This window comes from Euprymna scolopes, chromosome 44 (genome assembly GCF_053919585.1).
Source record: "Euprymna scolopes isolate OS-2025 chromosome 44, ASM5391958v1, whole genome shotgun sequence".
NCBI lineage: Eukaryota > Metazoa > Mollusca > Cephalopoda > Sepiida > Sepiolidae > Euprymna > Euprymna scolopes.
In genome coordinates this window covers 42,112,465-42,122,464 of record NC_136525.1, presented here as the reverse complement: position 1 = coordinate 42,122,464, position 10,000 = coordinate 42,112,465, and the positions used below count along the sequence as shown (strand labels likewise).

The 10,000-nt window shown below is 37.0% G+C and overlaps 1 protein-coding gene and 1 long non-coding RNA gene across 7 annotated transcripts in view; both read right to left on the bottom strand.

Moving 5' to 3' along the window:
* The window catches only part of LOC145268809 (uncharacterized), a 5,704-nt gene extending 2,618 nt beyond the window's left edge, over positions 1 to 3,086 (bottom strand). Inside the window, exon 1 of the long non-coding RNA XR_013864929.1 lies at positions 1 to 3,086. This exon is cut by the window's left edge and continues 2,077 nt beyond it. This is a non-coding gene — a long non-coding RNA (uncharacterized LOC145268809).
* Positions 1 to 10,000, bottom strand: part of LOC145268811 (EVI5-like protein) — a 663,419-nt gene that overhangs the window by 198,710 nt on the left and 454,709 nt on the right. The gene's annotated exons all lie outside the window — the stretch shown is intronic.

Sequence of the window (10,000 nt, the reverse complement as noted above, 5' to 3'; positions counted from 1 at the left end):
AAGAAAAGGAAAAAAAGGGGAGGAAAAGAAAGAAAATGATGAGGAAGAAAAGGAAAGGGAAGAAGAAAAAAGAGGAGACAAAAGAGAAAGCAGGATAAAAAGAAGAGGAGTGGTAGAAGAAGAAAGAAGAGGAGATGAACAGAAAAAGAAAAAAGAAGAAATGCATAGGGAAGAAGGGGGAAGAAAAAGAGGAGAAAGAAGAGAAAGGAGGAAGAAGAGGATTTGTTTGTTTTTGTTTTACGGCATATCAACCCTTTTCGGGTTATTTAATGCTAAATCCAAAGATTTTGAAGAAAAATTTTTTTAATAGAATATATTTGTTGTTTTCACGTCGGTTTCTATTTAACCCATAGTTGGGACCCTAACAGGTACTACCACTCTAGGTCAGAGTGGACCTGGGAGCAATGGTAATTAAAGGGTGGCTCCACACTCCCCAAAGCCCACAAGCTGGGGCCTTACCACTGGATATAGTTTAAGGTCATATCCAGGACCTCCATTGAGGGACTTTTACCCTCTGCAGGGGGGCAGTCGGCGTATTTTAATGCCCCACCGACAGGGCCGGAAGAAGAGGAAGAAAACGAATGGGAAGAAAGGGAAGAGAGAAGAGGAGAAAGAAGGGAAAAGAGGAGGAAGATGAACATAAGGTCAAGGTCAGAGTTGCGGCATTCATCCTGGGTTGGTTGGATCGGCTCTTTCCAACAAGTCCACCATGTACTGAACATTGGATGACCAGACCCGGTGACACAAGTCTGCTTCCGTTCTGAGTGTAAGCCATTCGTGGTTCCAGCGACGGATAAAATTGAGTTCTCTCCCACTGCAAGAACTATGAGACAAGGGTCGGAAAGTGGGATTAAGAAGTCAGCGCCCCCAAGGAGGGGCACTCTGACGTGCAAAAAGTGACTGGGCATCCCCGTTGGCATTCCCCGGTAAGGGCGCCTCAGGTGATTAGCAATCTCAAAGAGAGAAGGTAAAGTCCGGGAGGGTGGACCTCCTAGAACTGCACAAAACCAGCATTACACCGCAATCAACAGCTACCGGGTCATTACAGGAATGGTTTAATCTCTGTTTATTTTGGGAGCCTTGTGATGGGTGTGGGGGGGGATCTCTGCTTGCGATTTCCAAATTTCCTCGAAACTCACTCTGATGATCAATTATATACCAGATAAACAGAAGGGAAGAAGAGGAAAACAGAGCAGAAAAAAGACGAGGAGAAAAGAAAGGAAAAAAGAAGAAGAAAGAACAGAAGAAAAAGAAGAAAAGGAAATTCCGAAAAACTTGGAAAAAAAAATGAGAGAAATTGGAATCAAAAGGATGAGAAGATACAACGGATAACAATAATAATAAGTGAAGCGTGCAATGGTCCTCCGTGAGTGCACAGTGAACGAAGTATAAAAAAAATGACTACGTTCAGCATTTGCCCCCCCCCATTTAGCCCCAAAAGTCCCCAGCAGACGTCAAATCCTGTTGAAAATGAACAAACGGTGCAGTTTTAGGCCGTAACATATGTAAATTTGAGTTCTGCACCATGCAAAAAAAGAAATGACTAAGTCCACTATTGCCCCCCCTCTCCCACCACCATTTAGTCCCAAAAGTCCCCAAGGCCTTAACATATTTAAATTTGAGTTCAGCCCCATGCAAAACTGCTAAATGGACATACGCAGAAAATTTTGGACAAATATGGTAAAATAGTCCCAAAAATGGAGTGTTTTTATTAGCCCTAAAAGAGCCCCTGGGGCACACCGAAGAGTTATCGCAAAGTATAGACAAACAAAATTATATAGAAATCAGTTAGTTCAACTTTTCAGAAAGTTTTATAAAAATCCAAGGCACCAATTTTTTTTAATAAGCACAAAAGTGTCAATTTTAGTCATTTTAACCCGAAAGGCAACCCTAGGAGAGCAACCGGAGTTTTCCTGGAAAATCTGTTCTGTTATTTTTTTTACTCATATAATGTTTAATATTTGTGCAAAATTTCAAAAAATTCCAGGGCATAGTTATTGAGAAAAGTACGAATAGAGGAACGGACAAGGGTGAATTTTGTTGGGGAACCAATAAAAACAGTTGAAATATTAAGGAAACCATTGAATGCGGAGACAATTACACAGGAGATACAGGCACAAGCCGGACATACAGAAACTGCTACAGAGATAAAAACACAAAGAGAAATCACATGGAATCAAGAAAACTGAAACTGTATAATTGTAAGAGGATGTTGGAATCCCATAAGAGATTTCTTGGCCTTCGGACCAAGATAAAAGTCAAGTATCTGTTCTGATGCTACACTTTAATTTTTTTGTTCTTAGTTAGTCGAGGAGAAATTCTTCACGACTGAGACAATTGTTAATATGTGTTCCGTTTCTCCACATTAAAAAACGACACTGGTGTCTAACTCTGCCCTCGGTGGGAGGCAAAGTAAATAGGAATTTGCAACAAGCCGGACGAACGCGTGAGAAGCTGAAATAGCAAGAATTTTATAAAAGTCGATAGCATTGTATCTGTCAAATCGATATTCGATTCTACCTAGCCGGTGAAGGGTTGTATTCCTTTCATCAACAAAGATTTATCTCCCTTCGAATGGCAACATTATTTTAAGCTGCAATCATGTTGACAAATTTAGACAGACCGGAAATATAACAAGAATGCGGTTAACCTTTCTTTTTAATAACATACCTTCTGCTAGTACTCCCCACCCCCATCATATTGCGGGGTTTAGATGATTATAAAATCTTTTAAAAATCGGTTAAGCAGTATTTAATAGTTAGCTATAAAAATGAACATTCCTAATACTATGCTTCATCTTTTATATTCTTAGTGAATGGAGAAATCTTTCTAGACTGAGGCATTTTGCCTCAATTCAGAGTGCTCCTTTTTTGGGGAGCTGGATTTTCCCCACATTAAAAAACCGATCTTGCGTCAAGTTCTACTTTTGTGGATCTATGTTCTACCATTTAAATACGAGGCGCTTTCAAGAAGTTTCCAGACGTTTTTATACAGACATTTAAAATTGTCGTGGACTCTTGAAAATTCAGTATGTTATTGCTATACATCCTATGAGATGACTGACCAACTTTTATATAATTTCAGGGTTCTAGATATGACCTTAAACTATATCCAATGGTGAGGTCCCAGCTTGTGGGCTTTGGGGAGTGTGGAGCTACCCTTTAATTGCCATTGCTCCCAGGTCTACTCTGACCCAGAGTGGTAGTAACTGTTAGGATCCCAACTATGAGTTAAATAGAAACGGACTTGAATCCCCCCCCACCCCCACCAAATATATTCTATTAAAAAACTTTTCTTCAAAATCACTGGATTCAGCATTAAATAACCTGAAAAGTGTTGATATGCCGTAAAACAAAAACAACCAACAACATTATGATTTCAGATTCAAGGAGGAATCTAATAGAGAAAAAAGATGTTGCAACCTCCATTGAATCCAACCGATTTTGGCAGTGGAATCTTACCGTAAAAAATATAGGAATGTACCATTGTCGAGGAACTGTAGAGTTAATAGGCCTATAGCAAACCTCAGATAATGTGCTACAGTCTGTACACATTACATTTGCATGTAATGTCACGATTTTTAATCCTATTGAGGTCAAAGTTGGAGGGGAAAAATGAGTTCATTTTATTTATATAGAAGAAGAAGAGATAATACAAGCGTGCGTGCGTGTGTGGTATAATAATTCTCCAAGTTCCAAATATCAAGTTTTCTCAGTTATTTATTACTTTTCAAAAGGTATACATTACAATATTGTTTCGTATTGTGGCTAACAAGTTTGCAAAATTATGTTATTGCTGCATGTTTAGTCATTTACTCCATAATCTTTGTAACTGAGAAGGAACGGAAGAGAGTGTCGGTTATATGAACCATGTAAGTTGTCCAAAATGTTGTTTTTATAAGTTTTTTTTTAGGTAAACATCTGAAGAGAATGTGACTGAATATATATATATATATATATATATATATATATATATATATATATATATATATATATATATAATTTCAAGCACTATTAAACAACGTGGAGGTTTCTATAACATAGCGCCATTAATAAGTAAACTGTTATTAAAAGAACATCATTTAACTGTGGACACAGGTTAACTTTCTCACACCATTCAAACACCCCCTGTAATAATTAACACATAATCTCAATCAATAAATTACATAAAAAACACTAATTTCATTACTGTTACAAACTTATATTTAAATTTCAACAGATATATCTTTTTCCCAATAAGAATATAAACTTGCGTTCATAGTTTTAAAATTAAATTAACGACTATATGACGTCACTAAAATTTCCTTTCTCTTTAACAGCGCCAGCCCCCCTTCCTTTTTGAATTTCCAACATCAGTTTTTCCGTTTCTCTTAAATAGAACTGCGTCACACTGTGCACGTGAAACTTTTTCAAATATTTTTTGTACTGGTATATTTTTTGGTTTCTTAATCTCATTCACCCAGAGGAAGTCTCGAAATAAAGACGAAACGTTGGTGAACACATAATACGGTTTGTTCCTTTTTTATTTTCTCTATTTTGTCGGAATACTATTTCCATTATTTTCATCATATATATATATATATATATATATATATATATATTTGTGTGAGTGCAGAAAATCTCTATCAAACTCCACTCTGAATTTTTTGCCTACAGACTTGAAACTCGAGATTAAGGGGATTTGGATGTATGAGACATTTTCAAATTTGTTTTTAGCCGATAAAAATAGCTACTAAGGAGTCAAATTAAAAAAAAAAAATTTCAAATTGCAAAAAAGCAAAACGCTCATAGCTTTAAGTCGCTTAGTTTTTAACCTTTCACATCCATCTGTTGATAGCTCAAATAGTAACTAATAATGAATAAGGCTGAAGAACTAAACGTTTTGGTTTCCATTTTAGCTGATGCCCACCAAGTCATGTTTTATTGTTTTTTACAACTTTTGAAATCACTACTATATATTGGGTACAATATAATAATCAATAGAGAATTTGCTCTATAATAATAAATACGAAATCTGCAACAATTAAAATGTAATATGTAAGTGCATTTATTTTATGACCGAGCAATATCAGGCAGCCTGCTAGTTCAATTTATATATATATATATATATATATATATATATATATATATATACTAGCATTTCAGCTCGGCGTTGCCCGGGTGTTTGGAGGTGTATGCTGAGCAAAAAAAAAAAAAAAGAGTAAATTTTCTTTATTAAGTTAGATCCAGGTTCAAGGAACCTATATCTAAAATTTCAAGTGTCTAGACCCAAAATTGTCAGAGGAGTTTGGTAGAGTTCTTAAAGGTCAAATCGTTGAAATTTGACCCCTTAACAGCCAAATTTCTGGCTGACACCCGTCACATCGATTTTCCCAAATCTCAGTACGCGGTATTTCAAATTTCGAGTCTGTAGACTAAAAATTGACAGAGTTATTGCATAGGGAAATGTACACAGACAGACAGACAGACAGACAGACAGACACGTTCACTTTTATAGATATACTAGCATTTCAGCCCGGCGTTGCCCGGGTGTTTGCAGGTGTATGCTGAGCAAAAAAAAAAAAGAAAGAGTAATTTTTTTTTTATTTGACCCCTATTATGACCCCTTAAAATTTAGTTTCGGGCTCAAATCACTTTATTAAATTAGATCCAGGTTCAAGGAACCTATATCTAAAATTTCAAGTGTTTAGACCCAAAATTGTCGGACGAGTTTGGTAGAGTTCTTAAAGGTCAAATCGTTGAAATTTGACCCCTTAACAGCCAAATTTCTGGCTGACACCCGTCACATCGATTTTCCCAAATCTCAGTACCCGGTATTTCAAATTTCGAGTCTATAGACTAAAAATTGACAGAGTTATTGCATAGGGAAATGTACACAGACAGACAGACACACAGACAGACAGACAGACACGTTCACTTTTATAGATATATAGATAGATATAGATATATATATATGTGTGTGTGTGTATATGTATAATATTCAATTTAGATAAATAAAATTACCATAAGGCACTACAATAAATTTACTGTTTCAGTCTTATTAGACATTGTCAGGCAACAATTAACTGCTGGTTTTACTCGGAGCCAGTCATTAAATGAAAAGTTTTTCATTGACCACTATCAACAACCTTGTTGAAATTCAATGGTATATATTTATATATATATATATATATATAAGAACAAGTAGTTAATAAAACATGTTAAGCACAAAATAAGTGGATAGTTTATATATATATATATATATATATATATATATATATATATATATATATATACTAGACTACCCGTGACCCGTTGGGTCAGTATGTTATATTAGGTATGATGGAATTAATGTATGAGCGTGACACTTGTGACGTAAAGAAAATAGTTTTTGTGACATAACAGAAACATTTCTATGAAAGTATATTAAAAATGAAAAAGAATATAGATAGATTTCTATGAGTCGTTCTGTTTATAATTCTTTATTTTTGAAAACTTACAGCCATTGAATTATAAGTGGTTTGCCATACTAATAGATAAACCTGCACTATTCAAATTTTGATACATTGTTTAATTTAAACGCAAAAAAAAAAACAATTGGGACGCTGAAAACGTACACAGTAAAACAATACGTTGTAAAATGCTCTTATGTTTGTCAAAGGTTAAAGTAGATTTATTTGTAAGAAAATTGCGTTAAAATAACTTAAACGTAATACGGAATTTAATGATGTAAAAAAATGCAGAAAGTATTAAGAATTATTTAGATAATTTAAACGCAAAAAAAAAAAAACAATTGGGACGCTGAAAACGTACACAGTAAAACAATACGTTGTCAACGGATTAAAGTTGATTTATTTGAAAGAAAATTGCGACAGTATACTTGTAATACAGAATAGTTGCAAAACATCCTCACCCTTCCCATATTAAATAATAATTTCTGAATAATAACGTTAATATTTCAGTGCATAGGTCAAATTCTGTAAAAGTAGTGATTTATGTTTATTTGTTTACGCTGTTATGGGTTTATGTTTATGTACGCATGCACAATCGGAAGTCGTAAACCGAATGTTGGGTTACAACACTCGTTACAAGGTCATTTGAGTTTTATAATTATATATTTGTGTGTGTGTGTGTGTGTGTGTGTGTGCCCTGAAACATCCAAACACAGATGGACAGTGCACGTAGCCAGCCATGACAACAGACAGTCCATCAGGACAATGTAATGAACACCTCGTGAACATAAGGGGCATAAGGGAAGACCAAGAACGAGATGGAGGAGCGACCTGACACAGCACATGGGTCCCACCTGACAGCGGATAGCTCGGGACAGAGTTAAATAGCTAAAGTCCAGGGAGGGACTCTTTATTGAGTGATAAAACCCTTATTGATTTGATTTTATATATATATATATATATATATGGAGAGTAGAAAACGCATTGTGGATGCGTTATCGGCAGCTCCTGTTACTCTCGCTTCTTCTTATTTGTCCCTCAGTCCTCATTTTTTAAATGAGTGATTTTTCGGACAAAGGGAGAAGAAAAAGCTGTTTTCTAGGTTGGCAGTATTTTTGCGAACAGTTGGCTGAGATGGCGGAAATTTTCTGTTTCTATGTCTATCCTTGTAGCCATGTCACTAGTAAGGGTGCTGGAGGTAAACGTTTTGTCTGGGCTGACGTTATCCGCCTGATAGTCAGGGACCCGAACCTTGGATTAACCACTAAGGAGGCTGTCCTATCAGCAGGTGCAAAGTACTGGGGCTGCTGTATTGCCATTTGGTGAATGGATTCTGGACCATGCAGTAGCTTCTGGTGGGGCCTCTCGATGCCATACTAGTGGGTAATTGTTACGGCTTTACCTTATCATTAGCTACAAATAAAAAAAAAAAAAATTCTTCGTTTCTTTTTCTCTCTTAATTTCCCCTCTCTGTCCTGCTCTAAGTAAATCTGTCGACCTAGTCCACAAATTCCAAAATTTCATCATGACAAGTTTCAAGAAAAAATACACGATTAAACCCGGTTCTCCAACTTCCAACGTAGACCCCTACTACCATGTCTCCTTCTCCAACATCAGGGGTCTTCGTTCTAACCTTCCAGAGGTTGAAACCCAATTACAGGAGACTAAACCAGACCTTTTATTTTTAAGTGAAACTGGCATTGGACAGGCTATTTCCCTAGATGAGTTTGCAATTTCAGGATACTCTAACTTAACTTCTAAATCTGACCCCCAAGATCGCCATGGGCATGGAATATGTGCCTATATTAAAGATAGCTTTCCATGTGGGAGGGACATCTCCAGGGAAGATCCTAACTTACCCTATATGTGCTTCCGGGTTGCTTTAGCTCACACTACTGCATTTATATTTACTCTCTATCGCCCCCACAACAGCGGAGTTACTATCTTTCAAAGCATATCTGAGAAAATTGACCAAGTCCTTTCTACTTATCCTTCAGCTAACATTCACGTATGTGGAGACTTCAATGTTCACAATGTCGAATGGTTGACCCACTCAAACAAGACCGATGATGAGGGGAGGTTCTGTCATGATTTCTCCATTGCCTATGACCTCACTCAGATTGTTCAGGAACCTACCTGTGTGCCCGATAATGACGGCCAGTATGCGAGCCTACTAGACCTTTTTCTCACAACTTGCCCTGAACTATGTTCAGTTTCTGTTCTGTCGCCTCTTAGATCTTCCGATCACTCTGTTGTATCAATTAAGATAAAAATGAAATGTAATAAGTCCCCAGACGTACCTCTTCATCGTACAGTATATCGATACACTAAGGCTGACTGGGATAGCTTCCGTACATTTATATCTGATCTACCTCTGCATTCCATGTTTAAAAAGGATGTGTCCTCTATAGTATTAGACCTAACTGAATGGTTAATTGTAGGTATTGACCATTTCATACCCTCTAAAAAGTTTCAGCAAAAACCTAACAGCCAGCCATGGTTCTCTCCAGAATGTGCTGCTGCCATTGCGCACAGAAATCACTTTTTCCACTGCTTCAAACGTAATAGATGTATGGAAACTAAAGCCGTTTTCAGGACTGCCAGCAACCATTGTAAGAAAGTAATAAGGAACGCAAGAGTGTTGTATGCTCAATCTGTTAAGTCCAAAGTAGCTGAGCAGCGGCTTGGTTCCCACCAGTTTTGGCAAATAGCAAGCAGAATCCTGAACAGAAGCGTGTGCTCCATCCCAACTATCATCAATGGACCTGAGGTAATCTCGTCAGCATCAGACAAAGCCAAACTCTTTGTCAAGAACTTTGCAGCTAATTCTACCCTTTGCGACCAAGACCGCCAACCCCCAATATTTCCTCCTGTATCAGAAAACATGCTATGTGATATACGTATATCTGTACGTGATGTTGCGAAGCTAATCAAAAACCTTGATTCGAGTAAAGCAACTGGCCCTGATGGTATTCCAATTATAGTACTCAAAAAACTTCAACCTGAATTAGCGCCCATACTTACAAAACTGTTTAAACGTTGTCTTAAGGAGAATAGTTTCCCATCTCCCTGGAAAATCTCATCAGTATGCCCTGTATTTAAGAATTCAGGTGATCGCTCATCCCCCTCTCAGTACAGGCCAATAAGTCTCCTGTGCGTCATGAGTAAGTTGCTAGAATCTGTGTTAAATACAGAAGTAATCAAACATCTCAACAAAAATAACCTTCTTAGTGACACTCAATATGGTTTCCGTTCTGCTAGATCTACAGCAGATGTCCTTACAGTTATATCGCATAGGATTAGCAAATCTCTCGACGGTGGCAATCTTTCTAGGGCAATTGCTCTTGACATATCTAAAGCCTTTGATAGGGTATGGCATAAAGGTTTACTTCATAAGATCACTAGCTATGGTATAGCTGGAAATGTCTTCTCAATTATTAAATCATTTCTTTCTGATAGGTTCATAAGAGTAGTAGTTGAGGGGCAAAAATCAGAAGCTCACAGTATTAATGCCGGTGTCCCTCAGGGATCCATCCTGGGCCCAACTCTTTTCCTGATCTACATTAATGA